Source organism: Vicia villosa, unplaced genomic scaffold, assembly GCF_029867415.1.
Source record: "Vicia villosa cultivar HV-30 ecotype Madison, WI unplaced genomic scaffold, Vvil1.0 ctg.002800F_1_1, whole genome shotgun sequence".
Lineage (NCBI taxonomy): Eukaryota > Viridiplantae > Streptophyta > Magnoliopsida > Fabales > Fabaceae > Vicia > Vicia villosa.
In genome coordinates this window covers 276,293-294,205 of record NW_026706035.1, presented here as the reverse complement: position 1 = coordinate 294,205, position 17,913 = coordinate 276,293, and the positions used below count along the sequence as shown (strand labels likewise).

Sequence of the window (17,913 nt, the reverse complement as noted above, 5' to 3'; positions counted from 1 at the left end):
AAGTACTACAAATTAATCAACAATACAAAAATTTAATCATCAATGAAATCCTACAAAATACCAATTAAGGTTGTAACTTATGCAAACAATGTTGATATCAACCTTTTCTTTTCCCATATGTCTTAACTGCAATGCAATACAGTAAAAATGTTGTGCTTAATATGTGATTAACAGATGAAATAGAACTATTGATAGATCTGAAAGTGTGAGTCAGGCCAATGCTTAAAAACTGCAAGAACAAAACATATTTTATACAAACTGCAAGTTAAGATAGAAACTTGCAACAACAAAAAGATGGAATGACAAAAAAACTCCCATCTTCAAGAATTGAAAATGACATGATTTAGTATATATATAACGGAATAAAAGTTTTGAAAGCTTAAAGGCCAAGGATTTATTGCATTGTTCGGTAATGGAGGTTTTGCTTTTCCAAAAACCCTAATGGTAGACTATCGATTCCAATGAAAGTGGAGATTTTGTTTTTCCAAAAACAGTAATGGTAGACCATCATTTATCATTTCAACTTTCAAATTAATAATGAAATAAAATAAATATAAAATGTAACAAATTATTGGGTGCTGCCACATCACCCGTAATAAATGCCAAATCAATAACATTGAGTTATTTCTAGATACTTTTATTTTTATATATTAATAATAGATAATAGATTAATAAAGGAAAAATTTAAGTTAGAGAAAACAAATAATGTTGAGAAAAAAAGTTTTAAGATTTAAAAATAAAGATTTTAAAAATTATTGATTAAATTAAATAAGTATCGTCTAAATGTGCAAATATATACATTAATTAATCAACAAAGTGATGAGATCTAATTATAAACATTTCATATTATAACAAATTTAAATAATTTAGTTATATAAATTATTATCAATGATTTGGTTATAGAAATTATATATCAATGTGTGATACTTCTATATTTTATTAAAATATTTTATTAAAATTGAGCAGATACATTAATATCAAAATTGAGCAGATACGTTAATATCAGAAGAAAAAAACACATGTATTTTCTTTATCTGTAACTTCCAAGATTGTAACTTCCAAATAAAATAAGGATGTCCTTAGGTTATATAACACACATCAATAAAGATGTCCTTAGGTTATATAACACATATTCTTAGTCTGTAAAAGAAGAGATATAGATTATATACCTGCATCTTGTAAAATATATATATATATATATATATATATATATATATATATATATATATATATATATATATATATATATATATATATATTCGTTAGTGAATGCATTACTGAAGAGTCACAAAAGCTGATGGAGCCTACATAAAAATTTAAAATAAGTGCTTGGAAAAAGATTTTCTAAAATTTGTTTGGAGGAAGTCATTTTATGACTACCATGACAAACCCATTCGAAGAAATATATTTGCATTCTGATAATGACTAATATTAATATTAGACAGGAAGTAATTCTCTTTCTAAAATTTCAAGCTCTATATTTGCATTTAGAGAATGACTAATATTAATATTAGTCGGGAGTAATTATCTTTTCAAGCTCCATTATACATGGAGTAATTCTCTTTCTAAAATTTCCAGCTCTATTATACCGGGAGTAATTCTCTTTCTAAAATGTCTAGCTCTGACTCTCCCTCCTGGCTCCTGGCTCTCCCTTTCAAGGAGCATCAGTTCCTGAATTAAAGAAGAAGAAAATACAACAAATTAATCAACAATAAAAAAATTTAATCATCAATGAAATCCTACAAAATACCGATTAAGGTTGTAACTTATGCAAACAAGGTTGGTATCAACCTTTTCTTTTCCCATATGTCTTAACTGTAATGCAATACAATAAAAATGTTGTGTTTAATATGTGATTAACAGATGAAATAGAACTATTGATAGATCTGAAAGCGTGAGTCATGTCAATGCTTAAAAACTGCAAGAACAAAACATATTTTATACGAACTGCAAGTTAAGATCGAAACTTGCAACAACAAAAAGATGGAATGACAAAAAAACTCTCATCTTGAAGAATTGAAAATGACATGATTTAGTATATATATATAACAGAATAAAAGTTTAGAAAGCTTAAAAGCCAAGGATTTATTGCATTGTTCGGTAATGGAGATTTTGCTTTTCCAAAAACCCTAATGGTAGACTATCGATTCCAATGAAAGTGGAGATTTTGTTTTTTCGAAAACTGTAATGGTAGACCATCATTTATCGTTTCAACTTTCAAATTCATAATGAAATAAAAAAATATAAAATGTAATAAATTATTGGGTACTGCCACGTCACCCGTAATAAATGCCAAATCAATAATATTGAGTTATTTTGCTAAAAGTCTTTTCTACCCATAGAATAAGAAAAGTTTTAGTAGTTTTATCAGAGGGCTTATTGTGTAATTTCCAGATACTTTTGTTTTTATATATTAATAATAGATACTTACATATTCACACTACAAATAATTATTTGTCCAACTAAATTAAAAAGATAAAACAATCTAAATTACATCCAAGCCAACAAGAAAAAATATAAATCAAAATTCAGTACTAAGATAAATTGGTATCTAATGCAGCTTGTATCCAAAATGTAGCATTCTTGTGAGTCGGAACTTTACAAGCATCTTCTACTAGAGACTATACAGTAACTTGTCTGCTTGGTTTTGTTTCAGGAGGTGTAGAAATTAAGGAATTAAATGCTAATTTTACTCTTTGCAGACTATGATGAAGTTCCAAAAACTGCTTCACAAGCAATCCAGCAGAAGGTGTAGACTCGCAGAGTTCAGAAAACAAGCTGAAAGGAGAATATTTGTTAGTTATCTTAATCGATACAGTTATAGACCATAGAAACAATTTCACATTGCACAAGTAACATTAGTAGAAAACTGAAACTTTTCCTTCAAATAATGGTTTGTTTAAATTCTCTATGCTACAAACAATTCTATTGTTGATATAGCTTTTTTATTTCCAGAATAAACACATTAAATAGCCGTTGATCAGCGTCGATACAATAACAAACAAATACAATCAAAATAATGATAAAATAAAAAAGCGGTGCAAATAGCACTTCAGCCGCCTGGGAAATGGTTCGATGAAGGTTATTGGGTAGATATACCACCCCAAAGTATTTCTAGAAAGATAGAATCTGCTTGATATTGGTAGCCTTACATTTGGTCGGCTTTCCGTGCAAATGGTCAAGAGCAGTGGTCACTTCAACAATCTTTCGGTCAGGATCACCAACAAAAGTAACGAAATATGCAAGCCACCAATTTCAAATTCCTTGGTGCAGAATAATGCAGGTTCGAAATTGGTAAAAATGAGCGCAGGTTTCTTATTCCAAAGATTATCATAATATTCTCGAACAAAGTCATAGTGTATGTCAGCCAGTATGTCAACCAAGAACTCGTGAGAATTGAACAAGGAATTTGGGACTAGTTGGCAAATTCCAAATTGTTGAGTCACCAAGTTAGGTTGGTAAGAAACTAAACTGGGGATCATACTGGTGATTGAATAGGAAAGGAAACGGGGAAGCAAAAGACATTTCCAGAAAGCCAAAGACTGTTTTTTGTGCTCCTGCTTCACAAGTGGAAACGTATCAGCAAGCCACTCTGGGCCATTTTTGCCATCATCAAAGGGAGCCATAGTCAAGTTAAAATCGACTCTCTTCAGCATGATTTCGAATATCAATGTGAAGAGGTCGAGGTTGAGGAGGCCCCTGTCGGTGGAGGTCAGCGGGAGAAGGCCTTCCCATACACTGTAGACTTTGGAAGGGGAGCAGACTTTCTTCTTGTTTCTGAAGGGTTTCAATTCTCCATAAAAAGTGTCATTCAGCCATAGTTGCAACAACTAAAAAGGTCCTTGCACGAGGACATTCTTCTTCGTGGCACTGTTGGGGTTATAATTTCTTATTTGGGTGGCAACCTCTGTCATCGACGCGTAGAGAGAAGCCAATATAAGCTGTCCCAGGGCCACACTTTCGCCATGATGCAGGTGACTTGTAAGATGAGCATACTGTTTGGCCACTTGTATCGACCTGGAGGAGAAAACCCAGCGTTATAACCAGTATGTCGAAAAAGCGACATGCTGCTCCTCAGTGATGTCGACAGTGTCCTTGTGGTGATGGGTGACGAAATTGGTGTATGATGGGTTCTTGGTTTCCCGAACGTCAAACTTCATAGGTACTTGATCGACATCTAAGTGGTTAAACACGGTACCAGAGGGTTTAACCCTGTGATGGTTGTGATATCCAGAAGAGTCGGAGTGATCATACCACAACCAGTATGGAAGGTGTTTGTCAAACCCTCCTAAAAATGCAAAGCAGCTGTCAACATGTTGTGCGAATAAGGGACACCGGTGCGAGAGAGGCACAACAAGGTATAAATACCTAATTCCTTCCACAAAGCCCCTTTGGTAGGTTCCAAACGTGCCATCCAAGCGCTAAAATTTGGACAATCAAAAGGTTGAGCCATCTTGAAGTTTCTGCCGAAATGGTGCAGAGAAATAAGGTTCATAGAGGATATTAACGGTTTGGTTTCTTGATTGGTTAGGAAGAAGGCATCATCATCAGAGGTGTAAATCTCAGAAGGAGCATCAGCGGGTAAAGGACCTAAGAAAGATAAGGGTTTATTCTCAAGTTGGAAAGGGATTAGTACCTGAGATTGCCATATTTTTTTCTTCTCGTCTGAAAAGGGTGGATCTGGAACGTAGGGTTTGCCATCAACGTGACGGATTTTGTAAGCCTTGGCTAAAGAAGATCGCATTTGAGTGTTTTCCATTGAAAATGGGAGAAGAAGAATAGTGGAAGAGGTTAGAGTTTATGAGTTTGAAAAAAAATGAGAATAGCAGGAAACGAGAGAGAAGAAAAAATTTGTTTAAAGAGAGAAGGATATTTATAGCCAACACAACATGGTGGAAGTGGGAGAGTTTTGATTTTTCCCAAGTGCCAGATCGTGTCAAAAGCTTGGGACACGTGTGGTTGGATTGTTGAAATAGTGTGGGAGGCCACTTCTGCCATCAAAAATGCCATCATGACGCATTTAATGGACCCATGTCTCGAAGCAAAAAGCGTGATACGGAATTATGATTGCCTGACGTCACGGAAATGACAGAATAGTAATTCCACTTTATGGGGTAGTGGGAACGACTAGGGAAAAATGAAGGTTCGTAACTTCATAGATGCCATTGTCTCATAAGTCGACAAATACTGATTTCGAAAATGGCATCACTGGGGGACATTTTGTTACCTTAAAATTTCTTACAATAGGGTGAAACGTGTATTCCCAGCTGATAGCCTTAAGGGTTAAGGGAATATTCCTATAAATAAAGGCGCTTCAGGCAATTAAGAATTGTGTGGAAAACTGTACATGAAAAAGTCGAAGTAAAGATACGTCGAAGGAGCGCATAGATCAAATCAACCATGATGAGGATCAGAGGTAATGGTCGGGGGTAGTCTTGTCGACCACAGAGGCTGCCCATACTTAGAAAAAATCATCATGTTTATGTCTTTGACAAATGCAAGCGTCGAAGCCAGGAGCCGTTAATTCGTAAAGATCCAAAGGCGGGAAGTTTCAAATTTCAAAGATCACAGACGGTTACTTCAAGAGGTCGTGCGTTGTAGGCGCCAAATATATGGAAAGATCTCGTGAAGCGGTTGTTTTTAGTTTCAATTTCAGCCATAGATTGCTTTAGGCAGTTATCTTTGTAAATTACTATAAATAAGTCATGTTGATGTAGAATTTGGTGTGTTCGCTAGTATACTCAAACTGCTTGCCAAAACTCTGCCCAATTTCCGACTTCAGGAAAAAAAAGTTACTAAGTGTTTGATGTACGTGAATCACCACTTTTATTTCAATGCAAAACCTTTACGTTTTAATTATTTACTTTGAAGTTTTTACGTGCATTTTATTCATTGATCATCACTCATTCTACGTTTTCGTGTACGTTGACACTCTTTTGATTACAAGTCTCAAGTTCACAAAAGAGTCAGTCGACCCTTACTTCGTGTAGAACAAACCTGAATTCACGAATTTCTATCTGTCACGAGTCACCATAGTAGGTCAAGTTCATAGAATACTTAGATTCGGTAAGTTATTACGTTTAGGTCTGTTTTCGTCAGTCACGAGTCACCTGTCGGTCGAACCTAATCCATCGTGTGGAAAGCTGTTGTACTTGTTCCTCTGGTCTTAGGAAACCGTTTCTTAGTATGACATCATTGATAGATCTGGTACAATATCAAAACCTTACACTTGTCTCAATATCAACTTGTCGATCTTGCAAGTAACCCTTAGCTTAGGACTTTGGGAGGACCAGCGGTTATTTACCAATTTCCACAGTAAACACCATTATCTATAATTGTTGTCCATATTTATTTGCCAACAATACTACTTATTCAATTTATTTGCATTTTCCACACATTAAATCAATTATTATAAATGACTTAATATGTCGATCCTCTATAACATTCCTTTGCAATAATTAAGTATCAGTACCAATTGTAGGATAAGCTGCAGCATTTGTTTTTCCATTTTATTTTTGTTTTTCTCACGAAAATAATATTAAATCTGGAAAAATATTCCAACACCATGTTATCCAATCCTTTGACAGCCTCTATTAGTGCCCTTTCTTATAAATCATCACCATTTTTCTATCCAAAACTTGTACTTTCAATATTTATCTAAACCATTTTGCAAAATGCATGAGTGAATGTGCAACTGTCCTTTATAGCCTTTTCCCAAACCATCTTTTCTAATTTTATAACCTTTTGCAATATCTCTAACTTTAGATTTTTGTACCATACTACCAATATTTACTGGCCCCACCTTTCCAAATCATAAAACTTTACAAAATGTCAACTTTGCATTTCAATTTTTTACACCCTCCCGCCAAAAGGGCCCACATTCCAAACCACCATGTTTTCAAATTTTTGAATTTCCTCTTTCATTTTTGTCCACAAACCTGCCAACAATACCCTTTTCCTTGGTTCTCATTCCTATGGATTCACCTTACAAAGAACTCAACATTTCAACATACTTCATCTGATTTTCACCCATCACAATAACAGTAAATGACTTCATCAGTTCCATTCTTTAAGATTCCTCATATTTTCATGGATTCCATTTTCCCAACATTTACTTCTCACCAACATTCATCCTTATAAGGTATTTCTTGCAATCTTCATGCTTCATTATTTTAAATTTCAGCACTATCACTTTGAACAACATCATTATTCAGTAGTTTATATTTTCATATGTTTCTTACAATATCATATTAATGTCTTTATGTTGTTGCAGTAACAAGGTTGCCTAAAATGGAACCTGGACATTTTAACAATAACCAAACCCCGACTTTTGTTGCTAGGAAAAGAAGAAGACTCACCTTGATGACAAAGAAGAACAACTTTACTCATGTTAACCCCACTCAACCATGTCTTCAACATGTCACGCCCATCTTAATATTGGGAACTTTGCGAAATACAATACGTACACCTACTGCATCAAGCCAAAGCCAATATGCTATTTCAGCTAGTCATCGCAAAAGGAACATCACTTCAATTGGCTCCAATAATAAGGAAAATCTATATCCATCAATTACATTGAATCATACAGGTACTCCCGTTCCAAGTTTGGTTTCCATGCAACATACACCTTTTAATGGACCTTCAACAAATATGGGCCATTAACTTTTCCCTATACGGTCCAATTTTATTTCATTTGGATTTCACATTTTTTCTTTTATTGGACCTTCAACAAATATGGGCCATTAACTTTTTCACTAATACAATTAAATTTTTTCTTATACAATTTAACCTATTTTTTCATTTGTCCATTAATCTATTTGTGTTTTACTTACACTATCCAATTTTTTAAAACACTTTTTTTTTACCGTTTTAACATATTTTTTCTTTTAACCATTATATATTTTTATTACATTTATTATTTCTATTTTCTTAAAAGTAAACAATATATATAATAAAATCGACATTGTTAATCAAATGTGATCTGTAAATAAATTATGTGTAATAGACCAAAACACGTGCGTACGCACGGGTTTGTTACTAGTATTATCAAAAGTCAATTTTTGCTTATATTTTATTATAATTCATATGGTAAAAAAAATTATATCTTATTTTAGATAAAGCATAATATAAAACTTTGCACATATTATAAAAAAAGTTAATATTATTATTCACCAAAATAAAATTAATAATTTAAATAATTATTTAAATTTGTTATAAGAAATACTACTAGAAATACATGATTTACCCGTGGAATGTCGCGGAATTTATTCCGCATGTATACCTACGGATTTTTCTGAGAAATTATTAAATAAAATAAATTTTTATGCCGATCAAAATTTTGTAGAAAATTTCACAGGAGTACCTGCGGATTTTGCTGCAGAATACATATTTTTAATAAAAACCAATCTACAATTTGCAGAATTTCTTTTAAATAAAAAACAAACTACTTTACATAATCCGCTGGTAATTTTGCAGGAAATTTTCTGCAGATTTTACTGCGTATTTTATTTTATATTATATTTTATTATCTTTTTAATTAAAAAATAATGTAAAATATTTTTCTTTAAAAATAAAATGTTCTTTTCCAAAAAATTTAATACATCTAAGTGTTTTCTAAAAATAATAGTATTTTTTAATTTAATAAAAGCTATTTTTTAAATTTAATGCAATTTTTTAATTTATATTTTAATAAATAGTATGATAATTTTGAAAAATAAAAATAAAAAATGTATAGAAAATTGAAAACAAAAATATGATAAAATTTCTAGAGTAGGAATCGAACCTACTATCTATCATATATTAGACCAAATAATCTACTACTAGAAAAATAATTTACTGAAAGAAATATTATATATAATTTATTTATTTCTCTTTTAAGAATATTTTTTCTTTTAATATGTTTTAAAATTATTTCTAAATTTTTAATTTAATCTTTTTTATCAAATATATTTTTCATATTATAGGAATTATATTTGTTCAATTGTTAATTACTATAAAGTTTTAAGAAATCCTACTCTAATAATAATGTGTTATATGAAATTATATTTGAACTCTTGTTAAAATATCAAATTTTATGTTAGATTTTAAATTTATAAATTATTTTTACTATTTTTGATTGGAATTAACATCAGAGACCATAACTAGTCATTATAAACACCGAGGAACCAAATGCTAAACACAATAAATAGGGGCGTAACTCTAAAATGATATAATTATATTTGAGACTTAACAACACATTTAAATCTTAATTATGCATGGAACATGTGTGCAGTATAGCTATAATCCTTGTTATTTAAAAAAAATAAGGTCATTAATTGGCGATTCTCTTTGTTTCTGGTGATGCTGCTGAATTACCATTTTGATGCCAATATCAGATAGAGCTGTCAAATAAGCCCTATATTTGAAAGCCCGACTTTTTTAGCCCCATCAAAGCCCTATTATATTAAGCCCCTATTATTGAAAATTAATTTTAGGCCCTAAAATGTCACTACAAAAAAAAAGGTCTCCTGCCACGCCCAGGAAACCGAGGCTATATGCAAAATAACCGTGGCGTAACGCTGAGGCCACGGTTTGGCCACGAAAATCCAACTGTGGAGTATGCGGCCGTGGCCTAAAGTAAAGTCCACGGTTTTTTGGTATAGACCACGCCTTTTTGACAACCGTGGCTTTTTTGGGCCACGGTTTAGGTAGCTCTATTAAGGCCGCGGTTTGTATTTGTCATGACTGCAAAACTGTGGCTATACGGTAAAGCCACGGTTTCAATTAACGTTTACGACACAATATTGGTTCAAGATATAGCCACGGTTTGGTTATGACCGCCTATCTAAAACCGTTGTTATATGTTATGCTTTCTAAACCATTTATCTTGCCACGGTTTATTTCTGTATCATTACATATATATATATATATATATATATATAAATGCACATGCATTAATAATCAAAAACACATAATTATTACCAGCTGCATCAAATGATACAAATATCTATTGTTGACAATTGTTTTGAATGAGTTTTGGTAATGTTGAACAAAGACAAGTAGGTTCATGACAGAATTCAAACATCTTTTTATGACATCCTATGAGTGGTTGGTTCATGATTAGCTAAACTGTAAATATATATTTCACAACAACTTAAAATATAACAAATCTCCATGCTAGCTAGCTGGAAGGGCAAAACAACAAAGAACTTCGTTCTGAATATCCGGTCGGGCTCCCATCTGAAAAATGTTTTCAAAACAAAGTAAGCTTGCTTAGTCAAATACAAAAACAAGATCATTCGGTTATTGTGATGCGAGTAGTAAACAACATTAGCAAGTTCAGTTACTGTTCTAAGTTTATCAAAGTTCATGTTTGCTCTGGATGTTTTATTTTTTTATAAAGAAAAGTTGACTATGATGCTACATTATATGCTATTCCAATATGTATTCTTCTCAAACATATGGTATTCCATCTTTATACCTTCATCTTTTACCATTGACATAGAAAACCCTTCACTTGATTCTTCTAAGTATAGCTTAGCTAAACCTTTATATTTTGGCACATCTAAATAACACAACAGCAAAACCATGTTATAAAATATTTATTTAAGAAATATGAAAGAATAAACTTATACTCTATAGTCTATTGTTAATTAATTACCTTGAGTGGTGGAATTTGAAACACTAACTACTAATATCAAAATTGAATATGCATGCATTAGAATATAAAAGAATTCATATGACCATGTGGTTTAGTCCCTGTTGCATCCATTCTTGTAGATAAAAAAAAAAATTTCAGTATATAATAAAATGGAACAGTGCATTCTCCACACGTGCTTTTGCATTAGAGGGCATGTATTATAAGATATGAAATCTAACAGAAAGCGGGAATGAACAAGTGATCTATATTAAAATTTATCAATTTAGATACCTAGTTGTTTGTTGCGGCAAATGAACTGGTGTCTCTGTTTCAACTTTTCCAAACCTATAACGATTTTCTCAATGTTATATAAAAAAAATGTTAGTAAGTTATAGTTGGATAAAGAGTGATATACGTAAAGTTCATTTTATCTAAATGTTAAACAATAATGTTCACAAACTTGAGAAGAATCTATGTGATCATAAGTTAAAAAAATTTCAATTTTTTTGATAGATAATAGTCATAGTTGATAATGAATTCGGAAAATATATATTAAATAATGAATTACTTGGCTTCTTTCACAATCAAATAGATCGATAACAAAAGCTCACATTCTCATCTCGAATACATATATCAATGCCTACCTGATTTTGAGGACATGCAAGAGATGTGTCTGAATTGCATTTCAGCCGCAAAAGGGTAGGCTTTTTTCGCTGCACCAGACCAGCCCTATCTGAATTGATAGCCTTAGCTTGCAGCTGCTGTATAATCAGATCACAATTCCAGACGCATAAATCTTAATTCTTCCATATATTTGATATCATAACTGCAAACAAAAAAGGTCGTCAGAAACAAAATCGCAAAATACAAAAAAATTACTTTATTCAATTATTCGCCAAACATATTCCACAAGATTTTCAATTTGCATATTTCTATTTCATCTCTGAAAGTTTGCAAGGCTCTTCTTCCATATTGTATATCCAATAACGACATCACAACCTCCTTTCATTGATATATTGATTCCCCTGCTCCCTCAACGGCAACTGCAACCCACACACTCTCTTACCCCTTTCACTATCAAAATTCACAGTACCCTCATCAAGATGACACATTGTTGCTAAATCATTTAATCGAGAGAGGTACTAAGTTTCAAGTACAAACTCAACAAATGTAAAGCCATGAATCTCATGCCAAGAGAATGATGAGCTCATTCTATAATGAAAAATTAATGCAGTATTTTCACTTATTGCAATTGTAGCGACAACTTTATGTACATTGCTAGAAATCTACTGAGTAAAACCCTTAGGAAGTGAAAAAATAAGATATAGAATAAAATCAGTTGAATGAATTTTACACTGAGATACACAACATGTATGCTAACCAAATCCCAATTAATTAACAGAATTATTAACTCACTTTGCAACTAATTAACTAACACTTCTATGCATAATTTTTCAAATTTATATACATAACCATTCGACTGACATAATAGTTAATCGATTCACAAAATGTGTGCTAACAACATGCTAACCAGATTATGCATTTTTACCTTACTTTAGAAGTCGAGTTACAGCAACTTCCTACAAATCAAAAAGTAGACACATGCTATAAGTATATATGTTAATATATTATTTGCAGCATAATATGAAAGATGATAAATATCACAATTGATGTATGAAGTAAATAAACTCACAGTTCCATGCCATTCACCACGATACACTTCTCTGGAGGAAAGCAATAGATCAGCAACTCATACAGCTTTCCCCGAACTTGAAACAGCATAAACATAAAGAGCATATTATATGGGAGAAAAAATGTGCATGGTATGTAATCAAAACAAGAGATTAGTTGACAACACTATCAGGTAGGTATGCAGGCAAACTCCCCTTATCCTATATCCTAATACAATTCATAAACTAACAAGATTCAGTGAAACATTTTAGATAATCATGAAAGATGAGAAAACTACAAACTGAATCAAAAGTACACCTTTTTGGACTTTGTTCCTTCATTATGTCAGATGCAATTTCAGAAATATATTCTTCCCAGTCCATTGGTGAAATTGTTTGCTTGTCAGTTAAAGGATACCTACAAGTAAGACAATATGCATAAGGGCTATCAATAGTTTTCCTTAAAGCTTTGATAAAAGAATAATATATGAGATTATGAATCCCATGTTAAATTGAAAGCTAGTGGAGCTTATTGTTGGACACGGCAAGTCTCAAATGACAATATGGCCCTCCTTAAATTCCGGTTAGATTTCTCTGCTATGCGAGCAGCAAAAGTAGGAGGAAGTTGCAGACCTTCTTTCTTACCAATGAACTATAAAACTTCAACAATCTGCCATATGGATTTCCAACGATTCAATAAATAGGAACATTCAACTTATAGGATGGATATGCTAGACAAGATCAGTATATAATATAACAATTTCTGTTAACATTCAATTCAGAGTGTATATGCTAATCAAAGTGTTTATTAACAAAAAAAAGATCAATAATGAAGCAGCAAGCAGACCACTTGATAGAACATCATTCATCTAGTGGAAATGTCGAACAAGCAAAAATAATAACACTTTGTAACCAATGAAACTATTTACTACTCACAAACCCTACCAGTGAAAACAGTTGCCTCAATGCTAAAAAGCAATGAAAACTTAAACTCAAACTAAAATCAACAAAAGAGAAGCAAAAATTAAAAAAAAAATTATACACATTACCCTCTTCCAACAGAGCCAAATTAGACCTTTTTAACATGGATCAAACAATTTATCCCTAACAAAATCTATCAGGTTACCAGATTCAAATCACCACAATAAAACCTAACCCTAATAAACACAAATACGGGATACGATGAAACCCTACCAAAAGATAACAATGCAAAGCAAAATAGAGAAACTGATTTAGGGTTAACAATGCAAAGACGAGGAGAAACGAAGAAGCGGAGAAGAGAAATTGATTTAGGGTTTAAGAATGCAAACCTGTACGAGCTTTGATTTTGCGAGAGTTGTGAGAAATTGATTTTGCGAGAGTAGAAACAGAGAAGTACGAGCTTTGATTTTGCGAGAGTTGTGAGAAATTGATTTTGCGAGAGTAGAAACGGAGAAGTACGAGCTTCGATTTTTGCGAGTTGCGAGAAATTGATTTTGCGAGAGCTGAAACGGAGAAGTACAAGCTTCAATTTTGATTTTGATTTTGCGAGAGGAGAAACGTAGGTATGTTTTCGCTTTTTTTTTATATTTAGACGAGGAGAAACGGAGGAAGAAAGGAAGAAGAAAAGGTTTAGAGAGAAAGAGGAGAAAAAAACTTAGTCGTTTTAACCTGTGTGCGTGTTTTTGTTCATGTGGTGTTTTTGTTCTTTCATTTTTTTCTTTTTTTTAATTAAAAAAAATAGAAAAGAAAATATTAAAAGATAGAGGGAAACTAAAAAAAAGGAGGGAACTTTTGGAGGTTTTTTTTTTTGGGGTTTTGGCCACAGTTTGAACTGAAAATTATAGGCCTCGGTTTTTTAGTTGCGGTTTAAAATATCTACCGTTATATAACCGTGGCAATTGAAGTACAGGCCACAGTTTTACACTCCGGATTCAATATTCTATAACATACGTCTACGCTTTGATAACCATGGCCAAATCATATATGTGGCCACAGTTTCTGAGCTGTGGAAAATTTTAGCGTGGCCGTAGGCCAAATTTCTAGTAGTGTGTTAAGCCCTTTACATAATGCTTATTTTTTTGGCCCCATTGAGAGGCCCCTATTTTATTCCAAAAACTTACACTAAGATTCTATTTGTTCCAAGACTCCATTGTACTCTTCAGCAAAGAAATGTAATTATTCCATTTGTTGAACAAAAAGTATTTTTATTTTAAAGCATAATCATTTGATTCTTAAATCACATTTATAGAAATAACTAATAGTCATAGAAAATAATTTAATTGAATCTATCTTTAGAAAGAATTGTTGTTTACATATACAAATTAAATCCAAATAATACATAAATTCAATTGTTTGTGTGTGTGAAATTTGATACCATATTGCATCTTGCAAATTATATTGTCAAAGCCAATTAATTAAATTTTCTCCAAAACAAAATTAGGTATGAACAATTAATTTTCTATTTTTAAAAATAGTTTCATAAATTAATTTTCAAAAACTGTTTTAAAATAATAAAATAAAATTTGTTTGATAGTTTTACTTTTGAAAATTGTTAAAGGATAAAAATATTAAAAACTTGTTTGAAAAAATTGTTTCCGTATTCTAAATTTTACCTTTGAACATTTTTAAAAACCTAAAATCTAATATTTTAAACTTTATAGTAAAACATCTCTAATATTAATCAAAGCTACAAATTTATCAATTAGATAAAATAAGTTAGTAAAGAAGTTACTTAAATATTTGAGATTCTCTATTTAAATCTTTTACTATTAACACTCGATTTGGAAGTTTTCTTGTGTGTGGTGCTTAATAAATAATAAGTTGTAAATTTTGAATTCAATTTATATATATATATATATATATATATATATATATATATATATATATATATATATATATATATATATATATATATATATATATATATATATATATATATATATATATATATATATATATATATATATATATTTGGCTCTTTAGAAAGAAAATGAAAACTTGAGTGTATGAAAATAATTTATTAGTTATAATTTAGTGTAAAACATTACATGTAGAAATTATTACTGTATTATAGAAAAAATAGTGCCACCTTAATTATTAATCAATTAAAATTAGAAATAAAAAATTACCAAAATGACGTTAATGAAAATAGAGTGTTTTCAGCATGTTTTCATTTTTTAGACTTTCAAAAAAAACTGAAACTGGAAACAAGTTTTACAAATTTTTTATTTTTTAGTTTTTAAAACTAAAAAACAAAATTATTTTTTATTTTTTCGATTTTTTAATTTTATTTTTTATAATTATGTTTTTTTAATTTTATTTGGGCCTTATGGCTCCTTTTGAATTTTATGGGCTTCTAACTTTAGGCCCTATGTATTTGAGGGCTTACTATTGTTAAACTTTTTTAGGCCCTCTTAATAATGGGGCTGGGGCCCAAATTAATTGGCCCCTTAAATTGACACCTCTAATATCAGGTGACAGTGGGCCTGAAATTATTGTCAGACTCAAGCGGAATCCTCTTCCTACATTATTAGGCAGTGCATGTTTTGGCCTGTTTGTGATTTTGTATTTTGTCACCTTTAGATTCATTGCAGTCCATTTACAGGTTTGTTAGAACTTAATTTTTTTGTTATAACTTCAATTCTAATCAGTATCTTTAACTCTGCAGTTACCTATAAAACACGGACACCAAAAACACAACACCAACACTGACACATCAATATCGAAATAAGTGTCGATGTTGATTTCGGACACACACTCACATAAACACATCTTTTCCAGAGATGTTATGTTACATAGGCCCCGTTAGTCTCTAACTTTTTAACTAATGTATCTATCTCTCGTAACACTCTTTGTACTTATTTTGTCTAATTGATAACTCAAAGAAATGTTGTAAATTTGTAATATGCAATTGTTTATCAGAATATTTGAGGAAATCAGAGGAAAACAAGAAGAAAAGGGACAAAGAGGTAAGTGGTGTATATGTTTTGTAGTATAATATCTATCTTATATTGGACCAAATAATCTACCACAAGGACAATACCTTAAATTGTGATAAATTTCTATTAAAAATTATCTTATTTTTTTTAATAAAATAAAAAGTATGAGAATTTTAAAAAATAAATTTTAACTAAAACTCAGTTGATGGGTAACGAACCCCTGCTTATAAAGCATTTCAAGCAAGCAACCAACCACTAAGACAATAACTTAAGTTGTTAATCTATTAATGGTTGGGATGTTATACCAGCATGTTTGGATATGTGGTTTGAAATATCTTGGTAGTTTTTTACTTCAAAATTTGATGTAGGGGTTTACTGTTTTGACCATTTTTACAGTTTTATAGTACCCAAGCTCAGCGTCGAGGAAAACGAGCAATAGAGGTATTTATCTTAAAAAACCATCTCATATGGAAAATCATTTAAGCACAGATTATAATGTGAAATGCTTATTGATTTTAGCACTAAATCAGCACAGAATTAGAAATGAGTTATTCTCTGTGCTTGTTGAAGTTTTCCCAAGTCTTCGAATTTCTCAACTGCAAAACTCACTCTTTCACTTTGCATAACTTAAATATGAGAGATAGATATAATAATCTGGGAGGAATGTTTAAATGTCACATTAGAATTTTAAAAGCTTTGACGTGGACACAGGCATGGTATTCGACAACTTCGATTAGGATGGGCTGATGGACCAGCATATGTGACACAGTGCCCCATCCAAACAGGTCAAAGCTATGTTTACAATTACACCATTAAGGGCCAAAGAGGCACTCTTTTGGCATGCACACATATCTTGTTTAAGATCAATAGTCTATGGCATGGCGGAGCTACAGCCCAGCAAGTTGAGACACGCGTTCGGGCTCAACTTCTACTTTCGTTCTATACTCTCCACCTAATAGTTGATTTTTAGACAACATCAGGGATAAAATTAGTAATTTTTTAAATAAAATTAAGGGCAAAATAAATAAAAATAGAGTGTGAAATTTTTGGACAAAATAAATGATACATTTTTTAGACAAAATCAAGGGTAAAATTAATAGAAACAGGGTATAAAATTAGTAAAAATAGGGTGTAAATTATTTGCGCAAGCTCCTTAAAATTTCTTGGCTCCACCACTGGTCTATTGTCCACTCATCATTAGTCATATATATATATATATATATATATATATATATATATATATATATATATATATATATATATATATATATATATATATATATATATATATATATATATATATATGGAGCATATCAAGTGAGAGCTTATAATAAGAGATGAGAGGAATAAATATCAATCATTGGATTCATTAAGAGAAAGAAGGTAATAGCCACATTAATGCATTAAACTTCTCTCTCTTGATGAATCCAATGGTTGATATTTATTCTTCTCATCTCTCATTTTAAAATGCTCTCGCTTGATATGCTATATATATATATATATATATATATATATATATATATATATATATATATATATATATATATATATATATATATATATATATATATATATATATATATATATATAGCATATCAAGTGAGAGCATTTTTAAACGAGAGATGAAAGGAATAAATATCAACCTTTAGATTCATCAAGAGAGAGAATGTTAATACATTAATTTGATTATTAATTTCTCTCTCTG

General features: G+C 31.1%; 1 long non-coding RNA gene across 5 annotated transcripts; it reads right to left on the bottom strand.

Annotated features, from left to right (window-relative positions):
• Window positions 1-9,973: 9,973 nt before the first annotated feature.
• On the bottom strand, window positions 9,974-13,929 carry LOC131639827 (uncharacterized). Of its 5 annotated transcripts, none has more exons than XR_009295070.1 (8): window positions 13,599-13,929; window positions 12,608-12,958; window positions 12,312-12,517; window positions 12,168-12,198; window positions 11,263-11,444; window positions 10,910-10,976; window positions 10,460-10,543; window positions 9,974-10,218 (listed from the first exon to the last, which is right to left on the bottom strand). It is a non-coding gene; the product is annotated as an uncharacterized LOC131639827 (long non-coding RNA). The 5 variants fall into 5 exon arrangements; XR_009295068.1 differs by having other exon boundaries at window positions 10,910-10,963; XR_009295069.1 differs by having other exon boundaries at window positions 10,910-10,963; window positions 12,312-12,387.
• Window positions 13,930-17,913: the final 3,984 nt, after the last annotated feature.